The 23,816-nt window shown below is 36.2% G+C and overlaps 1 pseudogene; it reads left to right on the forward strand.

Annotated features, from left to right (window-relative positions):
* The first annotated feature begins 303 nt into the window (after window positions 1-303).
* LOC120159905 lies at window positions 304-23,624 on the forward strand (annotated as a pseudogene).
* Window positions 23,625-23,816: the final 192 nt, after the last annotated feature.

The following is a 23,816-nucleotide window of genomic DNA, read 5'->3' on the forward strand; positions in this document are numbered from 1 at the left end:
CACGTCAATAAAAGTGTTACAATCTCCGGTGCAAAATCAACTGCAGCTGTACCATCAGGTTCTTCTAAATAAGATTTCAGAGAACCCTGTAAGGAAAGTGAGCATTTTGACCCTATTCCCATGACCTATAAGAAGTTTTACCAGCAACTTCTTGATACCCATGTAGTGTCACCATATCCGGTGGAACCCATAAAGCCCCCATACCCCAAGTGGTATGATGAGAATGTACATTGTGAATATCACGGCGGTGTCCCAGGGCACACAATTGAGAACTGTTACTCATTCAAAAGAGTCGTACAGAATATGCGTGACCAGAACTGGATCGACTTCAACAACTTGGGGGCATCCAAGTAAGGAAGATCGTTTTATCATTTGAGGTATTCTGTTTGAACTTGTTTTTTCCACCTTTTCAAGTTTTTGTAAGAACATTTGAATAAATTTATGTTACTTTAATGATGACGAGCAATAAATCACATTTGCAAACTTGCAATTCTTTGAATATAATTTGAATTAAGAAACTCTGTGAATGGTTCAAAGTTACGGATCTTTGACAAAGTAACATGTTTTAAAATAAGGACCTTGACCTTACCCAGAATATACCCTCAAACACCGTACCCTGCTCTTACAATTAAGCAATACAACATTTTCCTTTCATAAGGTACGGACAACATGGGGCATCATTTGCAATTACTATGCTTTTTATTTACGATGTTCAATTACGATGATGATCTTTACAAATGAAAGAGTCGAGTAGGTGAATTCAGTTTAAGTCAGTTGCTTGAAAATTGAACGCTAAGATGAAATTTTTGACTTTCAATATACACCTAGGTTATAACATGTTCTTCTTGACAATCTTAAGAAATTAAACCCGTAAAGCTGAGTTATTCCACTAAGGCAATTGGTTATAGAGGAAACTTGAAAGCCTTGGCCTTATGAGTAGATCACGTTCAAACCATGATATTGTTCGGACACTTGGTAATTCGGTGTTTGCTCCACTGTTCTTGTCAGGCCGAAGACTCTATTATGAGGTGAACCCTTCAGCTAACTTGATAAAAATGATTATAATATTAAGTTGTCCCTCTAAAGCAATTGGTTAAATGCCCCAGCTTTATGGATTTAGCTAGCTAGACAATAGTAAATTAAATCAAATTTATCTAAGCAAGAAATTTTTGGTAATGATGGACTAAGGGAGTTAAGGAACACATGTTATAGTCAACTATATACGAGAACTCAAGAATTTCATTTTTAGACCGATATTTTTTGCACTGCCTTTGTTAGAGGAGCCTACAAATCTTGAACAAATGGAAGATTTCAGAGGACTGAAATAGAAGGTCTAGTAATTAATCAGGCTAGTTGCGTCATTTTGTCTGCATCCGATTAAAATGCCAAACCAAAGAAAATCCTGTTGCAATAACCGAAAAATGACTCTTTTATGGCTGAAACCTTAGGTCAACCTAAAGACAACTCATCCATTTGAACATTTGTCAAAGAGCTGTAACTCTGAAAGCATTAAAAGAGCTCTTGATTCCTTTGATATTCTTTGAACTCACGTTTACAATTTGATTCAATGGCGAATAATATTTTACAACATTTTTTTCTCCTAAAACAAGAAAAAGAGAAAAAAAACATTTTCAAACAGAGTAGTCTCAGATATGAAAGGTTTGTAAAGCCTAAGCTTGAAAAGGGATGGTGTACGATCGATTCCATAGACCAGATTGGTGGGACTCCATCCAAGAGAGAAGACATAATTCATTGTTGCATGCATCTTAGACATACTTAGGTGCATTACATTCATCATTTTAGCATATATGATTTTTTGCAGCTTGTAGAGTCAAGTTTCGACTTCAGGATGAGGGATACTCGATTCACAAGCGCCTTTAAAGAACGATGGTGGTTGCTTAACTCAGTGGTGACTGACTGGACATATCTACAGATCTTAAAGTCAACTTCAAATGAGTTCGAGAACCAGTTCAGAACAAATCCAGTTCGGCTCAACTCAACAACGAACAATATATTTCAAGTTAATGTCTTCGAGCCAGATTCCAATTCCACAACGGAAGATATCCGACTGACAGAATTCATCAGTGGGCTTTCCCGTAAAATGGGAGTCATTCAAAGATCGTCTCATTTGGTTCAGACTCGCTCAGAGGAACCACCTGAAGAACTACAACCGGCTTAGACCTGTGAAGAGAAGCCATTTTTTAAGACAACATTTGCAATATAGCTCAAGACAAGAAGGGTTATTTGCCAACCAAATACCTTCGAGTTCGACTACGCTCAGCTCTAAGGCACATCATTTGCAGCATAGCTTAAGTCGAGAAGGGCTATCTGCCAAAGACCCTCGAGTTCGATTACACCCGAGGGCACATCATTTGCAGCATAACATAAGTCGAGAAGGGTTATCTGCCAACCAAAGACCTTTGAGTTCGACTACGCTCAGCTCCAAGGCATATCATTTGCAGCATAGCTTAAGTCGAGAAGGGCTATCTGCCAAATTCCTTCGAGTTCGACTACGCTCAGCTTCAAGGCACATCATTTACAGCATAACTCAAGGCTAAAAGGGTTATCTGTCACCAATGACATTCGAGTTCGACTACGCTCAGCTCCAAGGCATATCATTTGTAGCATAACTTAAGTCAAGAAGGGTTATCTGTCAACAAAGACCTTCGCGTTCGACTACGCTCAACTCCAAGGCACATCATTTGCAGCATAGCTTAAGTCGAGAAGGGCTATCTGCCAAAGACACTCGAGTTCGATTACACTCAGCATCGAGGGCACATCATTTGCAGCATAACTCAAGGCTAGAAGAGTTATCTGCCAACCGAAGACCTTCGAGTTCGACTACGCTCAGCTCTAAGGCACATCATTTGTAGTATAACTTAAGTCGAGAAGGGCTATCTGTCACCAAAGACCTTCGAGTTCGACTACGCTCAGCTCCAAGGCATATCATTTGCAACACAACTTAAGTCTAGAAGGGTTGTCTGCCAACAAAAGACCTTTGAGTTCGACTACGCTTAGCTCAACGGCACATCATTTGCAGCATAGCTTAAGTCGATAAGGGCTATCTTCCAAAGACCCCCGAGTTCGATTACACTCAGCTTCGAGGGAATATCATTTACAACATAACTCAAGGCTAGAAGGGTTATCTGTCACCAATAACCTTTGAGTTCGACTACGCTCAGCTCAACAGCACATCATTTGCAGCATATCTTAAGTCGAGAAGGGCTATCTGCCAACCAAAGACCTTCCAGTTTGACTACGCTCAGCTCCAAGACATATCATTTGCAGCATAACTTAGGTCGAGAAAGGGTTATCTGCTAACCAAAGACCTTCGAGTTCGACCACGCTCAACTCCAAGGCACATCATCTGCAGTATAGCTTAAGTCGAGAAGAGCTATTTGCCAACCAAGGACCTTTGAGTTCGATTACACTCAACTCATAGGCAAATCAAATTTACAGCATAGCTCAAGACAAGAAGAGCTATCTGCCAATAAATTTGTCGAGTTCGACTCCATTCAGCTCGATGACACATCACACTACTGTCCGGTTGCAATCAAGGTTTTCAGATCGAGAAGAAGACATGGGTTAACCGTGCCTTAGTGACAAAAAACCGTTTCCCGGCAGTATAGCTTAAGTCAAGAAAAGCTATTTGTCAATGAATATTTTCGAGTTCAAGGGCCTATCAACCACATGATGGAGTCAAATAATTATTTTCCAGTCAAATTTTTGAACCAAGGTCTTTAAATCGAGAAGAAGACCGAAGTGGACTACAGTTTGGCAACGAGAGGCCACATTCCGGTTTTAAATTCCGAACTATGGCTTCAATACCATGTCAATTTAGGATGGACTCGACTTCGCGACGAATGAGCCATCTGCAACCCCATTCGACAGGGAGTCATTCTATTCAATCTTCAACTCCACCATACGAAAATTTGTGTCTTTTTATCTTTTTCCTATTTTACGTTCCACGAAAAAAAGGACAAAGAGGGGCAGTTGTAGACAATCATTTTCGTCCGAATGGAGGCTTTTTATTTATTTATTTTTGTTATAGTAATATAGTATAATTTTTGAAAATGTTTTTGAAAAATATAGTATATAGTTTTCAAAAAATATATTTTGGAAATATATATTATATAGTTTTTAAAACATTTTTGAAAACTTATATACAATATATAAGTTTTAAAACATTTTGAAAATTATATAGTATATAGTTTTGAAATCATTTTGAAAATATAATATATAGTTTTAACAAAAAACATTTTTGGAAAATTGATATAATATATAGATTTTTTAAAAAAATTTGAAAAGCTATAATATTTTTAAAATCATTTTTGAAAACTATATAATATATAGTTTTGAAAACGTTTTTAAATATAATATTTATTTTAAAAAATTTTTTTTTTGAAACATATATATTATATAATCTATTTTATTATTAACATTTATTTTATTTCATTTCATTTCATTTTATAAATTTAATTTAATTTAGTTCCATTTATTTTATTTTTGTCAGGGTCCAAACGGGGTCCAAAAACGAAGACTGGGCCTGAACCAGCCCAACAGCATGTTAGGTTTCATATCCAGTTTCAACCAAGGCGCCGCACGACCCGGGCAACCAAGAGCCACGTGGAACAAACGAGCAACAGTGCCAACGACGGCCGATATCCCCGGGACTGACCCATCCCGGGGTGACCGGTCACGAGCGCCCCTATTTATGGACCACAACGGCCGGTGAAGGCCTATAAATACCAACCAGAACACTGCCAGAAAGGATGACCACACAGAACCGAACGGAACCATAGTAAACCGAGGAACCAAAAACAAAATACCATCGTATCAACACGAAACAATAAACATAGTACTAGAACCATGATCCAGAGCCACGACCAACAAAAATACCACAACAGTGAGCCAACAACTTTAGCATTATCTAACCCCAAAAAATACAATAGAGCAACCAAACACAAAACCAACCAATCCCAACTCATACACACAACAAAACCGACACAACCAACAAAAAAGACCACCAAAGCAGTAAGGACGCCAGAAGTGGAACGGTCTCGTAAAAAAAGGGTAAAAAACTGAAGTCTTTTCTGTAGATCTACGCCGGAGGGGTATCTTTTGGGTGTTTGGATTTCGGATTTGGGTTGAGGACGTTGAGACGAGTGTTTTGAGGTTTTCGGTAATTTTTCCGATCGCCGGCGGCGGCGGCCGACGTCCCTCCGGTAAGGGTTGTAGAGAGAGGCCAGAGAGAACGTTCGTTCTCTCCTTTTAGTGAGAGAAGGGTTATATGCAAATGAGGGAAGGTGGGATGAGAAAAGCATGGCTTTGGGCTTAAAAAACAAAAGTGAAACGACGTCGTTTAGCCCTCTATACGCCCATGTTTTTAAAACTTTGGGGAATTGCAGTTTGGAACTCTATTTTGTAATTATTTCATCTTGGTTCGTTTGATTTAAATTAACTTTGAATTCTTCTTGGATTGATCTTCAAAGCTGATTTTATTTCAATTCAGTCCCTCACTTTTAATTTATGGTTCAATTTTTTTTCTCTCTTTTATTTTATTTATTTAAGTATTACATTTTTTTATTATCAGATATATATATATGTGTGTTCTTTTCTCTTTTTGTTTCATTTAATTTAACACTAGTATTTATATATGCATATATATATATATATATATATATTCGTATTTTTTCATTGATTTTATCATTTTTTATTAGTATATGTTTTATTTATTTTTATTATCACTTTTATTTTTATTTTTTCCCATTTCCCTTAAATTTAATATTCTATTATTTTTTCCTTTTTGCTTTTGTCCATTTATTTATTTATTTATTTTAGTTTTGTTTTTATATATCTAACATTTCTTTTTTTAAGGGACTTCGTTCACATCAATTAAAGGTAAACAATTTGAATCGGGTTTTTAATTTTTAATTTCAATTTTCGCAATTAAAGACAACCGAGAAATTAATTGGTACCGAAAGGGCGGTTCGAGGGTACTAATCCTTCCTTGACCGTAACCGACTCCCGTACCCGACACGTTTCCGGTAAAACGCAGATCAGGTAAGATGGTGTCTGACCCACCTAAATTCGTTTTAAAATGGTCGGTGGTGACTCTAACCTAATTCATTCACGTCGAAGCCCAATTTTGGGCCCATCCGAAAGACGATTCCGACATTACTCTTTTTTGTTATTTCATCGACAACGTCCTAATTATTATTCCCGAATATTATTTAAAAATCTATCACCTCGTCCTACTAGATTACTAATAGTCGATATTTTTTAGTTAAGTTTTAAGAATATACTTAGCACCTTATTAACTCGAATTAGAAAACTCAGTTACCAATGAGAACGTTTATCACATGCATATGTCTAGTTTTTCAAAGATATGCAAAGGCCATCACCTGGTCGAGGCCCAAAATTTGGTATAATAAACAACCCTTGCCAAAGAGAAGTGTGATGGAAAATTAGGAAATACATCTGTTTTTGTTAACCGTATAATAGACTGCCCTTTAATTCCAAGCAACACAAAATCAAGTAATCTAGACTTTCCTCCACTTAAGCTAATGTGGTTAAGATGAAAGTGAAATCAATTCTTCTAGATTATCCTTACGTGCCTTTTCACTTATTTGTCTTATGTTAAACTAACTTTGGAATTGGGTAACCCATCCAAAGAACCAACTCTTTTCTTACATTACCTAGACCTGGTTCAAGCAGCTAGGGGTATAAAAAAATACTTGACTCGGTAATCCGATATAAAAATCCGGGTATTTTTTTAAAATATTTCAAGTTCCAAGTCGGGTACCCAACCTGACATTTCCTGGATTGAGCCCTGGTCACAAAATTAAAGTTTTTCGGGTAGCAAAAACTTTTGAGTACCTGGTTACATTTATTTATTTATATATATAACAATATTACATATTTAATTATTAATAATTTTATATATTAAAATAAACTAACAAAATTTAAAAAACACTTTTAAATTTTATGTTTGGATATTAGAGTATGTAATTTGAACGTTTAAATTCGTGCATTTTTTAAATTAATATTTTGAAACTGATAAAAATGGGTACCTAATTACCCGAATTACAGGTACCCGCAACATCCGGATCGGTACACGGGCCGACCAATCAACTACTCGGAACTTCGGATACTCGAAAACCCATATACCCAAATTTGAACACCTCTACAAACAACTGTATATGTGTGTATTCATTGTCAGTGATTAAAAATAATTTTAAATATATACTACTTTATAATTATTATCGTATACAATTTGAAAAACTTTTTATACATGTTTGGTTGGGAGTGTGTAATTACACAAAATTTGGTGAGACTTACTAATTCAAAAGTAAAACGAGGTTTGAACACCAATATGATTAATTTCAGGTTAATTATTCCAACTATTACCCTTTAAAAATAAGGGTGAATTACGCATTTAGTACCTAAACAATCAATTTTGGTCTATTTTAGTATCTAAATTTTCATTTTTTTCAAAACCATACCCAAAGTTTAATTTTTGTTTCACTCTAGTACACTGTTTAAAATTTAACAATAAGTTTTGAAAAAAATTGAAAATCTAGGTACTAAAATGGATCAAAATTGATAGTTTAGGTAATAAACGCGTTAAATTTTTAACAGTGCGGTACTAAAATGAAACAAAAACTAAACATTATATGTTGTTTTGAAAATATAAAAAATTTAGATACTAATAAAGAAAATAAAGATATGATATAGATAAGAAAAAGACAATAAAGAATATCTATGGTCGTTAACCAACATTAAAGTTGGTGTCGCCGTCGATCAACAAAGATAAAAAGGAAAATAGATGAACAGTACATAAATGAGAGAAAAATAGGTTTTTTTCTTCTTCTAAGAGACACTAATATGACTCTTAATTAAATGATTTGTTTTAGAAAATTACTATTAAATCATAAAATATGTCATGATATGCTTTATTTTATTAATATTTTTATGATAAGATTTATTTTATAATACTTTTATCACGAGGATTTAAAGTAAAAACATTAAAATCCTTCTTCAACATCACTCGTATTTTATCTTTGCCAGGGTCATCCTCAGTGACATATCTACATTTAACTTTGGCTATATAGTTTATTTGTTTTCATAACATACAAAAATATTATATTATTAAGACATCTGTGACCATCATGATATTTTTTTATTCATCACTAATCACCCTCATCAATCATCACATGATTGTTTTCCTACAAATGACACTATTTTCTTGTATAATGTCATTATGAAATTTTTATTTGAATAAACTCATACACATCGAGAATATAATATCGTTTGAACTCGGATTGTTTAGAAAAAGAACATGTCAACAATTAATAGTATAATTAAACAGAATTCAAGAGATTTTTTTTAATCAATAGGTATGAAAACTCAATTTAATAAAAACATGTAAAAATTAAATTTTAAAATAATATAAAAACCTTTAAACATATTTGATAAAATGTACACTAAAATTACACCGATGATCTCTCTTATTTCAAATGATTAAAATTATTCAGAGTAAATAATTTCCCGTCGTAGATAATCTGTGCCAATAGCAAGTCCCAAGGAGATTCATTGTTAAATTTGCAGCTGTACCTTTCTTTGGGGGTTATAATTTCGATTCTAATTAAAAAAAATTATAAATATATCACTCAGTTAAAATATTATAAATAAGTCACTCAATTAAAATGTTGTTATAAATAGGTTACTCGATCATTAAATTAAAAAAAGAATGTACCGTGGTATAATAATATTTAGTCCCCAAAACTTGTACATTATATTAACTTTATTCTAATTTGTAATAATTCAATAAATTTAACACTTCTTCATCTTTAAAAAAATCATTAATATATTATATTCTACCATAAACAATAAAATATTATTGTTAAATTGTTATTATACCAAGAAAGTAACATGAAATTAATATATTATTTTTGGATAAGAAAAAAGACAGTTTAGGAGAAGAATAAAGAATAAAATGATAATTTTTTTAAATATAAAAGGTTAAATTAATTGAATTATTTTAAATTAGGACTAAATTCTACATTTTAAAGACTCAAATTATTATTATACTAGGTAATGACATTATTTCATCTAATATTTAATGACACATTGACATGTTTGTAATAATGTTTTAATTGTTTTACTTCTTTATAACTTTTTTTTTCTAAAATAGTGATGTATTTACTATCAAACTCATAGTTAAGTGACGTTGTCTGCAATTTACCCTTGGAAAATAAGACCAGTCGGTTGTTTTTAATATCAATGTCTGACGGCTACCCATGATGTCAACCTATTGCCATGGGGGGTTTTTACATAACTGACACCCCATGTTTTTAATTTTACTTTTCTGACACCGTTTGACCAATATTTCCAGAACTAGCACCCTTTCTGCTGAGGTGGCAAAAGCGCGTCCCTGGGGGCGCGCTTTACCCGTGTTGTTCGCTGAGTTGGATGCCACGTGTGAAAGGCGCGTCCCCGGGGACGCGCCTTTGCCAACTCAGCAGACACATATTTTGTTTTATAATAAATAGTTTATTTTTATTATTATTATAAATTAATAATATATTATGTAAAATGTTTCGATTATAATGTAAGAATTATCAAGTTTCGAGTATTTTTGATTTTGATTATCGATCTATTAATTTTATCAGTTAATTATTTAAATGTTATCAATCTAGTCATCTCATATCAATATTTAACGAAAATATTGATGCATAAGTTAATAAATTAGTATAATTACATATTTAATCTTCAAGACTTACATATTTTATAAAATTAGTCTTATTGAAAATTTAATTTAATAAATTTAATCCTCCAATCAGAACATGAAATGTGTCATCGTATACATAAATTTTTTAATAACTTTTAATTTGTTTAATTTAATATTTTTCTCTACTTAGAAGGTGGAATTATTATTATATTTTTAAAAAAATTATAACTAATAATATTAAATATTATATTAAATAAATATATTAAATATATTTATGTATTTAAAAGTTAAAAAAATTTATTTAGGTGTACATACATTGACAAATTATATAAATGCAATAACATTAAATTATTAGAAATAAAAACATTCATTTAAAAACATTAATTACATAAGAGTTAACGGTTATATGATGATAACAGAGCTGGACATTTTTTTCTATTGTGCCCGATGTTTCTACAATGCCCACATCGTTTTTGTTCTGTTGACTTCTCCCGAATATCCATATCACAATGTATTCTAGTAGATTTTGGACGACCTGAGTCCCTCAATAGCAATGGATCTGGTACAATTGTAAGCCAAGTTTGAATCTCATTTGGGTCTCTTTCGTTTCCTATGGGCGGAAACTCAAATTCATATACCTTGAAAACTTGTGAAAGTTGGTATACGGGATCAACATAATTTTTGTAGTCCAAATGCGAATGTGAGCAAGCAGCAATGACATGAGAGCATGGATATTTGAGTGCTTGAAAGAAACCACAATCGCACCACCTCTCTTGCAGATTAACTCTGAAAGAGTTAGCTTCAATCCCTTGCAGCGGACGTGGCATTTCGGTTACACGAAACAATTCACGGGTGCGAGAAAAATTTGTAACTAACATCCCATTTGATGTAGCCACTTTTTTCTGTAAATCGGCTACTAGTCTTGGGTGGTAAATATGTCTGTTTTGCATCCAAGTAAGAGCTTGTCCACCGAGTTTTGCAAAGAGTTGACCCAAACGAAAATAAGTCATTTTGACCAACGCCGTGACTGGTAAATGACGCGCCCCCTTTAAGGTTGAATTTATTGCTTCAGCCAAGTTTGTTGTCATATGACCATAGCGATACCCCCCGTCATATGCATTTGTCCACATTTCTTTGCTGATGTCCATAATGTACTCGCACCCCTTCTTATTTTTGCCAAACAGCTCTTGTAGCATCGACTCAAACCTTTGAGGTAAGAGTTCGTAACCTAAGCCATTAGGAATATGTAATAGTTAATATGAAGTATAAATAAGTAATAAGAAATTGATAGAAAAATTGGGAAAAAGAAACATACCCATCCGCACGACTAACTGACGTTCATCGTTCTTCTTGTATTTTCCGTAATAGTTTGCAGCAATATGACGGACACAATAACGATGTTGAACATGTGGAGGTCTATACATTGTACCCAAAGAGTCCATTGCTGCTTTTATCCCGGCTCCTCGGTCTGAAATAATGCATAGTCGTTCCCTGGTGACAACATGTAAACGTAAATTTTTAAGGAAAAAAGCCCAAGACTCAGTGTCTTCTCCTTGAACGAGGGCAAACGCAACAGGAAGAATATTGCGGTTTCCATCTTGGACCACAGCCAATAATAAAACTTGCTTGTATTTCCCATACAAGAAAGTACCATCAATTTGGACAATTGGTTTACAGTACTTGACTGCATTAATACACTGAGGGTAAGTCCAAAAGACTCGGTAAAATTGGCAGCGATCGCGAACCATTCGATCATTCACGTAATGATGTTGAGTTTCGAACTCAACAATTGTCCCGGGGATTAAGTCTTTGCACAACATGAAACCAACTGGGCAGCTCGTTGTAAGAGGAATCCCATTCGCCATGAAGTTTGCAAATGGCATTCTGTTTTGCCAACCACGCTTTTTTATATGAGACAGTGTACCCATATTGTGACTGTATAGCAGAAATCAACACTGCAACAGCTATATGAGAGCTTTGCTTCACAATGGGCATGATTGCTTGACAAATAATGTTGGAGTCCAAGTTTGGATGATCCTGGTTTATACCTGTTGCACAACATGTATGAGGACCGTTGTATCTGGTTAGTTCCCATAAGTTGTTGCAGCAATAATAGCATAACATATAAGAGGTATAACCGATATCCATACCTCTAATGACCCACTAAGGTGGGGTGGGATGCAAGATTTCACTTCATCGCTCGCATAAGGTATCCACTGAAACTGAAATATAAATATACAATTCAAATAAATAAAAAATTCTAATTATATCTAAACATTTTAAATTAAAATATTAATAATTAAACAAATTTAAAAACATACCTCAGACCCAGCTTTCGTATCAATAAGTAAACGAATTTCCTCTAACCCAGTAGGTATACTTTTATGGTCCTTTCTTTTCATCGACCACCTATGAAATATAATATAAACTAAATATCACCCTATTTAATTGAAAATATTTAAATCAAAATTTAGTTCGAAAATTACCTCAACAATAAGGGGAATACGTATGGTTCATTCACGATCGGGCATAAGAAAGGCATGCGGAACCACGCCCATGATTGTAGAAGCAGAAGACATCCACCGATAGCAGTTTTCTTATAATTCGTCGCCCGACACATTTCTCTAAAGAGAAATGCCAAAACTGCAGCACCCCAACTATATCTTCCAGCTTCATCAAAATCGATCAGATGCCGCAACCACATACAATGCACCTGGTTGCGAGATTTGTCGGGCATCAATATTCCTCCAATTATTCGTAGAATATATGCCCGAGCACATGCCTTTGCTTGATCCTCTGAAGCATTTTCATTTAAAACCTCAAAATTAGCTTTCAACCAAGATAAAGCTATTCTACCTCCATTAAACTCTAGCGGAGCAGCTCCAAGATAATCAATGCACATTGATTGCCAATCACCATCCGCCATACCACACATCATATTTCCGTCGACGGGAAGCCCCAGATGCATAGAGACATCCTCCAATGTAATTGTTGCCTCTCCACATGGAAGGTGAAAAGTGTGTGTCTCGGGCCTCCACCTCTCAATCAGTGCAGAAATTAGGACAGGTTCGAGTTTGCAACCGCCTATAATTGTTGCAATATACCCGAACCCAGCAGAAGCCAAATATGGCAAAATACGTTCCGGTGTCGGTATACGTGGATTTTTAATAAAAGTTTTTAAAATACGATCAGCATCCTAAATAATATATATTATAAAAAGCAAAAATTAATATAAATTCATAATAACTTTAAAATAAAAATAAATTTAAATATTAACATTAATTATAAAAAATATTACCATATCGCTAAAATGTCTGGAGATATGATCAATATCCAATCGCAACAGCATTTCGTTTTCCATTATAACTGTAGACAAAACAATATAATTAGCAAAAAAATTAATAATTCTAAATAAATAATAATTATATAATATTATTTTAATAAAAAAATAATATTTACATAAATATATTAATATAAAAAATAATACTATTTAAAAAAATACTAATATAAAAATAAATTCTTACCACTAATAACAAATTTAAAACTCAAATAGTTGGAGAATTTGAGTTATAAGAGAGAGAAGATGATTTTGGTGTGAAGAATGAGTGAGGGTTGAGGGGGTTTATAGGGGAGGAGGAGGGGTAGTTAGGAAAAACGGATGGGGGCATTTATGACATTTAATGGAAGGCGCGTCCCCGGGGATGCGCCTTCCACACGTGTCTGCTGCGTTGGCAAAGGCGCGTCCCCGGGGACGCGCCTTTCACACGTGGCATCCAACTCAGCGAAAACACGGGTAAAGCGCGTCCCCAGGGACGCGCCTTTGCCAACTCAGCAGAAAGGGTGCTAGTTTTGGAAATATTGGTCAAACGGTGTTAGAAAAGTAAAATTAAAAACATGGGGTGTCAGTTATGTAATTTAGCCATTGCCATGTTTGGTGGTCTGAAACTCTGACCAGATAAGCCAATCAACCCAATTTCCTGGGCAATTTCACCTTTATTTTCCCTCTAGCAAATCCTAGTAAAGCTAAAAAAAACTCACGCTTTTTCACCATTGGAAAATCAGTATGTGTTTTTTTTAACATGGATCCAAATAGAATCCGATTCCATTACTACTGGAAATAGCTTGAAAATCTCCAAAAGAAGCTCCATGTGGAAGTAGTAAATGCATTGAACTGGCTACCCCACCTTAGATTTACAACCCCAGAACTAAAAAGAAGAAGAAAAATCCATTATCAAGTGGTTGGTGTTCATTTCAAAGGAAACAACAAATAAGAGAGTGAATATAAGTTATTTCAACCCCATCATTACCTTGTCGGTGGTCTTCAGGTTCAAATCATTGTCTGCAACAGGTTCCCATCTAGCTATTTTCTATGAAAAAACCGGGAAAGTTTGTAGCTTTTTCCATGGAGTTTTTATTGTCTTTCATGGAGTTTGTTTCTCTCATGCAACTCTCAATTGCAAACATCTCAAAGCCAAGTCCTCCTCCAGCTAAAGGAGCATTTGGAGTACCCGAAGCAACTCGAGACATGGTACGATAGAAAAACAGACTTATGTTCTTCATCACCCTCTGCAAATCTGAACATCTCGTGTGAGTTCAACTCGGTCAACGAGCTCAAAATCATGGGAGATAAGCCTGCAACTAAGGTTAGTGATGACTTCGCCGGTTTTCCAATACCAAACAGAACTTTATCAGAAACTTTTCTGTTGTGAAAGTAAAGAAAATAACAGAATTGCTGGAACTTGAATTGTATCTTTCATCTCACATTTACAAAGCATTGTATGTTATTTATACAACAATAGTAACAGAATAACTGAAGCTGTTAAGCCTAACAACCAGCTATGTTGAGTTGGCACCTAAGATACTTCTAGAATATACTCAACATCCTCCCTACTACTTTAACTCTCCAAGTTGCATACTCAACATTCTCCCAGCTGCTTTAGTTCTTTAAATGACAATACTCCTAGCTTTTGTCGAAAACCATCAAAACGTTCTTTTGTTAGAGCTTTAGTCAAGCCATCAGTCACCTGATGTTCAGTGGGCACAAAATGCACATCAAGTTCAATATGATTAGTCTTCGAATGATACACAGGATTTTCCCTCATTGCGATTGCACTCGAATTATCGCACCAAATGACTGGCAAAGCCTGCACTCGTGCTCTCATATCTGTTATTAATGCATCCAGCCAGACTACATCTGACATAACATCCGTTAAACTTCGATACTCAGATTTAGTAATGGATCTAGAAACAATCTTCTTTTTTCTTGAGCTCCACATAACCAAGTTTCCTCCTAGATACACGCAACACCCATATATTGAGCGTCTATCAACTATACTGTCTCCCTAATCAGCATCTGCAAATGCTGTGAGTTGAAATGGTTCATCACTCGGGGAAAACACCAGTCCATAGTCAAGAGTCCCTCAAAGATAGCGTAGCACCCATTTTACTGCAGCAAAGTGTTGTTCTCGTGGTGCATGCATGAATTGAGCTAACTTATTTACACTAAACTCAATATTTGGCCTTGTATGACAAGCATACAAAAGCGACCCTACTAGACTTCGATACTCTTTTGCATTATTCAACTCCTCACCTGACTCTTTGAAGAGCTTAAGAGAAGAAATCATAGGCGTTGGGGCAGCCGTGTCCATTCGTTCCTTGGTTAACAACTCCATGATGTAATTATGTTGACTAAGAAAGATAGCATCTCCTACACGCTTAACCTCGATGCCAAGAAAAAAACTCAATTGACCAAGATCTTTTAAGTAAAATTTCTTGCTTAGCAAGCCAACTACTTCCTCAATCTCATCATTCGAACAGCCTGTGATGATTATGTCATCGACATAAACCAGCACATACAACACTCGTCATTCTTCTTGCTTGATAAAGAGTGAGATGTCCGCCTGTGTACTTTTAAAACCAATGTTGATCACATAATTTCTCAACTTAGCAAACCAATTTCGTGGGGCTTGTCTAAGGCCATACAACGCCTTATGTAACTTGCAAACTAACCGAGAGCCATCTGGTGCTTCTTTTTCAAAGCCCTGAGGTTGTTGCATGAAAACATCCTACTGAAGATCTCCATTTAAAAAAGCGTTATTCACATCTACTTGTCTCAGCTCCCACTTATTCTGAACAACTAATGCAAGTATGACATTGATGGTGGAGGATTTAACTACTAGACTGAACGTTTCTTGAAAATCCTGTCCAGGTATTTGTGTAAACCCCTTGGCCACCAGCCTGGCCTTATACCGTTGCACAGACCCATCCGCATTCCTTTTAATTTGAAAAATCCACTTGCAACCTACTAATGAACGTCCTTTAGGTAAGCTGACAAGGGACCACGTATTATTTCTTTCTAATGCCTCATACTCTTCATTAACTGCTACCTTCCACTGAGGTGATTGTAGAGCCTCATATATCGAACATGTCTCCTTTTCTACTTTTGCATGAACCATGTAATAAAGCTTTGGCTTGAATATTCCATACTCACTCTTGGTCATCATTGGATGACCAGCAATAGGAGCAACCACTGACTGCTCTTCATCACAAACATTATGCATCACTTCCTATGACTCACTTTGAGTCAAGCTAGTACCATCAAATTGTTGATTTATAGTATATTCCTTAGCTGCATTCGAGTGAGCTGCATTCGAGTGCTCCAAGTGCTCTATACTCCCCTTAGTTGAGCTCGTAAGAGGACTGGAAAAACAACTGGAACTTGACATTTATTGTTCCCTATGTTGAGACATAATGGCAGGTTCCACGTGCACAACAGCTAATTCTTCTTGATTTTCGTGCGGCACTCCCACTTTCATGCATACTTTCCCTGCACCATCAACCACATGCAGCTGCATGGATAACTTTGCAGCGTTTCGACCATCATTTTTAATAATAGAAGCTTCCTTACCTGCAAAAGAAAAACAACGTTCATCAAAAATAACATGCCTCGATATAAAAATTATTCCATCAGCTGCCATGCATTGATATCCCTTGTGTTGTGAACTATACCCAAGAAATGTGCACGGTTGTGACCGATAGCTGAGTTTATGGTTTTGATATGGGCGAAGATAGGGAAAACACCTACACCCGAATACTTTCAAGAACTGATAGTCTCGTAACCTATCATATAACATCTCGAAGGGTGAATTTCCTTGCAAAACACATGTGGGAAGCCGATTGATTAGATGAACTGCAGTGCTTACTGCATATGACCAGAATCTAAAAGGTAAGGATGCTTGAGCCATTAAGACAAGCGCTGATTCAATAATATGATGATATTTCCTCTCAACTACTCCGTTCTGCTCGGATGTATGCGGGCAAGACAGCCGATGAGGCATACCTAGCTTTGTTAACAAGGGAGATATGGAACGAGACTCACCCCCAGTCTGTTTGTACTTCCTTAATTACTGAACTAAATTGAGTCTTGACTAGCTCATGAAATGATTGATAAGCTTGTAAGGCCTGACTCTTTGTCTTTAATAAGTACACCCAACAATGCCTTGTGTAGGCATCGACAAATGACACATAATAATAAAAATTGTTTGAAGCAATGTGAGAAGGACCCCATAAGTCTGAAAACGAGTTAGAAGTGGCTGGTATAAACTGTAGAGGATTCATTGAAAGGGATCTTATGGCTCTTTCCCATTTTACATGCAACACACATATCACTATTGATTGTATTTGCATTAGCAGGAAAGACAATGCCAATGTTCTTACAAGCCTTTACAAGTGAAGCATGAGCTGGATGCCCAAGTCTCATGTGCCATAGGTTAAAAGCATCTGTCATACCAACTGAAGTTTTATTGATTACATTTATTTCTAAACTACCATCCGCATTATTCTGCTAATCCCCTATTGTAGCATCAAATTGATATTGTCCTCTATTCTCTTGTTCTTTAGCAGAACAGCACCAGTCCCTTCATCTTTAACCAAGCATCTTTTCGCGTGACACTCAAAATAGACAACATTGTCTCTAGCAAACTTTGAGATAGAGATAAGGTTTTTAGTCACAGATGGAACATGAAGCAAATTATGAAGGAACAAAGCTCGATTCTTAGTATTGAGTATGCCAGTACCAGCTTTGCAAATATCTAACACATGCCCATTACCGACAACCAACTTACCTAGGCCAGTATAATCTGAGCCATCTGCCACCTTGGAACCCTCAGGAGTTACATGATGTGTGGCTCTCGAGTCTACAACCCACCTATATAAAGTTGGTGAGGCCACATGAACTTGCGCATGAACATTGTTGCTGTTGCATGAGAGACATCTATTGACCACCTCACATGAATTAATATTCATAGCAGTAGATTCATCTTTGTGAGCCAATACTCCAGGAAAATTTTGGTCAAAGCGATGCCAGCACCTATCTACTGAGTGGTCAGTCTTTCCACATAACTGACATTGGAGTCTAGAGCGCCCACAACCACGGGATCCTGATCGAGCACCAGACCTGCCACTCGAACTATGAGGTTTATTATACTGACTAGAATGATCATGATCTTGTCTGTTGTTTTTCATATGAACAACGTTTGCACTCATCGAGACTTGATTTTGAAGTTGAAAGTTCTTAAGTTGTGTCTCGGCATCAACTAACACTGACTTCAATCCATCAAGAGAGAACGCCTCTTTGCTGGCCGTAATAATTGCCATAAATGGTTGAAACTCAAACGGCAAGCCATTCAATATGGTGGCTATTTGTTCAAGCTCGAAAACAGCACTACCACACGCAGCTAATGAATCACAAACTTCTTTTATTTGAGTGAGATATGATCGCATACTCTCCTCACCTTTCTTAATCGACCTTAGTTTGCAATGAAGGCTCATCATAGTCGTTGTAGATCGATTGGCAAAGAACTTGAGCACAATAGACCATACATCCGTAGCTGTTTCTGCACCAACAAACTGAGGCAGTATATGATCATTAATTGTAGAGAGCAGCCACGAGGCTAAGGCGTTGTCCTGTACCACAAAGACCTCGTACTCTTCATTGACACCAAGACTGCCATCTCCATATTGGATCTGTGCTGGTGGAGGTTTAAGTTCCCCAGTGAGCAGTCGTTCCAAGCGGTGACTCCTTACTGTTAAAAGAACTTGTTGTTTCCATAACAAAAAGTTCATTTCATCGAGCACAATATTGACCTTCTTGTTTGTAAACAATCGACTATTTCTCGATGGTTCTCCAAGATCAAGGCTGTGTGCAACATCCTCAACAGCCATTAAGAGTGCAAACCAGGAAAGAAGGAAAGAAAAAGATTCTTCAGCAGCTACAAGAGAAGCAATGGAAACAAGAAGCCTCCAAGATCAATGGCGAAAGATACCATGTTGTGAAAGTAAAGAAAATAACAGAATTGCTGGAACTTGAATTATATCTTTCATCTCGCATTTACAAAGCATTGTATGTTATTTATACAACAATAGTAACAGAATAACTGAAGCTGTTAAGCCTAACAACTAGCTATGCTGAGTTGGCACCTAAGATACTTCTAGAATATACTCAAAATCATGGGAGATAAGCCTGCAACTAAGGTTAGTGATGACTTCGCCGGTTTTCCAATACCAAACAGAACTTTATCAGAAACCTTTCAATGGATTCTTTTGTCACAACTCCTTCAAGGCTCTCAAACTTGAAGGTTCTCAGTTTAGTCTCTTTGGGAATTTGGGGTCCTCTCCCTGATAAAATCCACAGGTTGTCCTCACTTGAATACCTCGATTTGAGTTCAATTTTTCTCTTTGGTTCAATCCCTCCCAAGATTTCCACATTATCCAAGCTTTAAGCTTTTGTTTTGGATGAGAACATGTTTAATGACACAGTTCCAAGCTGGTTAAACTCTTTCCCAAATCTCACAATTCTCAGCATGAACAACAACAGATTGAAAGGTCCATTGCCAGATCTTAGCAGCTTAAAAAATCTGAAACTGCTTGATATCTCGTTAAATATGTTAACAAGTAAACTTCCTGCTGGAGTTTTCTCATTACCAAACATTAGTCACTTGAATTTAGCATCGAATTCATTAAGTGGCTCCCTTTTGGACGATCTAAATTGTGGGAGAAACCTCGAGTTCTTCGATATATTGAACAATAGGCCAACGGGGAGCTTGCCTTCTTGTTTGAACTTTGAAACTAGAGTTGTTAAGTTCAGTGGCAATTGTTTGTCCATTGTTGGACATCATCAGCATCCAGGATCATATTGCAGAGAATTTGAAGTTCATGTTTATAAGAGAAATGGTGGTGGCAAAGGCATTGGTGTAACGGTGAGTCTCATTGTTGGAATTACTGTTGGCTTTGTGCTTCTGGCTATCAGCTTTCTTGTTATGTGTCGGAGATACTGCCCTTGAGTGATACCGGAGCAGCATTTGCTGCAGAAATCAGGACCAGACAACTCAACAGTAGGGTTCTCGTCTGAGATTCCGACCAATGCAAGTAGGATTTCAATAGTCAATCAAAATTAGTTTTAGTACTCTTTATTTGGCATAAAGTACTTATGTCGGACACATTCATATATGTCGTGGCCGTCTTTCGGGTGGGCCTTGGAATTGGGCTTCGACTTAGGAAAATGGATTAGGAGTTGCCACCGATCATTTATTTACAAATAAATTGGTTGACCAGATACCTTAATTCTTACCTGATCTGCGTCTTACCAGTGATATGTCGGATTCGAGAGTCGGTTACAGTCAAGGAAGGGTTAGCACCCTTGAACTGCCCTTTCGATATTATGTAATTTCCAGTTGTCTTCAATTAAGAAAATCACAACTTTAAATTAAAAGGTAAAAGTTGATCCAAATTACTTACCTCTAACTGGTTTGAACGATAACCCTTAAAAAGATAGTGACATTAGATTTATAGTGAAGTTCATAGCTAAATTAAGAGAAAAAGTATTTACATATGCAAATGATAAGCCAAACAAAAAAAGAAGAAAAAAATAATGGAGTAGAAATAAAATAAGCAAAATATGTACAATGGTAACATAAGTAAAAATATGACAAAGAAGGAAAAAAAGAAGAAAAAAATATAAATATAAAAATGAAGATAAAAATAAGAATAAGAATAAAAATGAAACTAAAATAAAATAAGAATAAAACAAAGAAAAAATAAAGAAAATAATATATATATAAATATATGGTATCTAAATAATAAGAAAAATAATAAAGATAAATAATATGTAAAAACAAAATAGAGGTACATATATAAATAAACAAAAATAATAGAGAAATATATACATATATAAGTAAGTAGGATAAAAAGAAAGATAATAATGATATTAATAAAAGAAATAAATAGAGTAAAAATAATAAAAGGACCAGATTGAAATGAACATTAATCGGGTGGCCAAATTGGAAGCAAATTAACGTGGAAAACCCAGATTTAGGGGGGCAGAATAAATATGAGGGAAATACGCGGGACCAAAGCGTAATTTACCCTTTTATTAAGCAAAACACGTGGGTCTTGAGGCGTCTGGATCGGGTCACAGGTCTGGCGGGTCGGCTTAATGGGCCATATAAAGCTTAAATTTTTTTGAAGTCTTTATTTGTTTCATTTTGAAACCAAAAACACGCCCCCTATCCCTCTTTTCTCTCTCGTGTTTGTTCATCGGGGAGATGAACTCAGCTGGGTTCTCGCATGAATCCAGATTCCGACCGTCATTCATTGGCGGCAAAATCAAAAAAAAAAATTACAGTTCAAAAGCCTTTTACCCGTACTTTTCAAAAATCGAAAAAATTTCAACAAATAACGAGCTTCGGGGGAGTAGATCTAGCTTCAAAGTTTTGAAAAACTCCCTCTGTTCATCGGCTAAAATGATTTTTTGGGGTTCAATTCGAATAAAAACAACGGATAAACGGCGCTACACCAACATGTAAGCCAATAACACACCAAATCGAAGGTAAAAAGGAAAAATATACCTTTATTTGCTTCGAAACTTGTTACAAAAATGACAGGATGCCCTCATATATGCTGATATTTTCGTGGTATTTCTTTATGGTAACTCTCCGTTTGTCCTCCTGTAACGTGTGTGATCTTACAATTTATTTATAGTGCCAAATATCCTATTTTTAGTGTTTGAATCCGAGTAGAACACTAATACTATTGTGCGTTTTGTTGGTGTTGTGGGTGCCGAGATCTCCGGCGTGGAACTCGGGCAGCGTGAAGAGGCGTACGAGATGAGGAGTCCTCGGTCAAAGGAGCTTGCGGCGTTGGGAGTGAAGGCTTGCTAGGGTTTCTCGAAACCCTACGTGTTTGGGCTCACGTGTCTGGTGCAGCTGGGCCTCGTGTAGTCCGACTTGGGGCCTGATACAGAAACAAAACAAATGTTCTACTCGGCATTATGATGAGCATATGACACTCACTGGATCATTCAAATATATGGAAAAAACTTCAAAAAATTGATGAATATCTTCCCTTTGATTGTTCTTCAAGATATGTTCCTGAATCTGCAAAGCCGGGAGCACAAATTCTACCGACTTGTCGATCATTCGCGTTGGAAGAGTTAAAGGAAGCTACGAACAACTTCGGTAACTCAGCTTCTCTGTGAAGGTTCATATGGAAACGTAAAATCTAGATTCATGAACTGTACATTACATTAGTCTCCATCACTGAATCTCCTCTTGAATCCCTTTCCCAGATTTTTAAAGGAAGATTAGAGAACGGAATCCAAGTTTCTATAAGATGCCTGCCGACATTTGAAGAAATACTCTATTCGAAACCTGAAACTCAGGTTGGAAATGCTGGCAAAGATCCGACACCCTCATTTGGTTTGCATTTTGGGGTACTGCATTGAAGTTAAACAAGATGATCATTGCACTGTAAACAGAGTCTTCCTTGTGTTTGAATATGTTCCTAATGGGAGTTTCCAATCTCGTCTCTCCGATTATTTTCCCGGAGAGGTTCTCGATTGGCCTGAACGATTAGCGGTTTTGATCGGTGTCTGCAAGGCCGTGCATTTCTTGCACACTGGAGTTATTCCCGGTTTCTTCCACAATAGGTTGAAGGCAAATAACATCTTGATCAATGAACATCAGTTGGCAAAGTTGAGTGACTATGGCCTTTCAATTATCTCAGAAGAAACCGGCAATTATGGGGTAAGTGCAGGGCATAACCGAGATATATGTGCTCGAAAATTACTCGGAATATGCTCAGATCAGGGTACTTTCAAGCTCAACTTCGAGGAATCGAGTGAGACTAGTTTGAACTCGGCTTGAGCATCATGAAAATTGAGCTTACATTTTAGTTGTAAACTAAACAAGCTTAATTAAGTCTGATTCGACTGAAACGCGATTGAACTTCGAGTCAAACTCGGCTCGCTTCCATTACACAAGCCTAATTTATTGATTCCTTTGTTTCAATTGACTGCAAAATCACATTCTTGTGTTTCAGACAAAAGCAGAGGAACCGAAATCATGGTAAGAACTAATTTCATTCGATAAATTCATCGTTTATTGTTCAACATCAAGGCGATCGAATCAAATTGTACTCACAATATTCTCAGGCGAACGACAAGATCAGAGGATGATGTTTACAGCTTTGGTCTCATCTTGCTGGAGATGATGTTGGGTCGTTCCGTAGCTGCCAAGAAAGGGGCCACTCTACGAGCTGAACTGGTACGAATCGTCAAATCGAAATCAAACTTCTTATGATCCGACTTACGTCACCCATTTTATTAAATTACAGCTGCAATGACTTTGAAACAGGCATCATTAAGCAAGAAGGAAGGGCGAGCAAAGATGATGAACCCAGTCATTTTGTCGACGGTTCCGAAGAATCGATATCGGCAGTGGCTTGCTTAACAAGCAAGTGCATTTGCCCAGAATTATGGAGCCGTCCATCTTTCGAAGACATCCTTTGGAGTTTGCAACATGCGGCACAACTCCAAGCACGTATTCCCCATGCTTAACAAATTATTCTACCACTGTATATATAATCTTAGTTCTAAAAAAATAATTAATGTAATTTTTTTAGAAAAATTGATATATTTATGTGGTTAGAAACAACGAGTACTTAAAAAAAAATATTTTTTTCACTATTAAGCCAATTCAATACGTTTTATGAATTCTATTTTTAATTTTATGTGAGTCTTAATTGAATT

This window comes from Hibiscus syriacus, unplaced genomic scaffold (genome assembly GCF_006381635.1).
Source record: "Hibiscus syriacus cultivar Baekdansim isolate YM2019G1 unplaced genomic scaffold, ASM638163v2 tig00002847_pilon, whole genome shotgun sequence".
Taxonomy (NCBI): Eukaryota; Viridiplantae; Streptophyta; class Magnoliopsida; order Malvales; family Malvaceae; genus Hibiscus; species Hibiscus syriacus.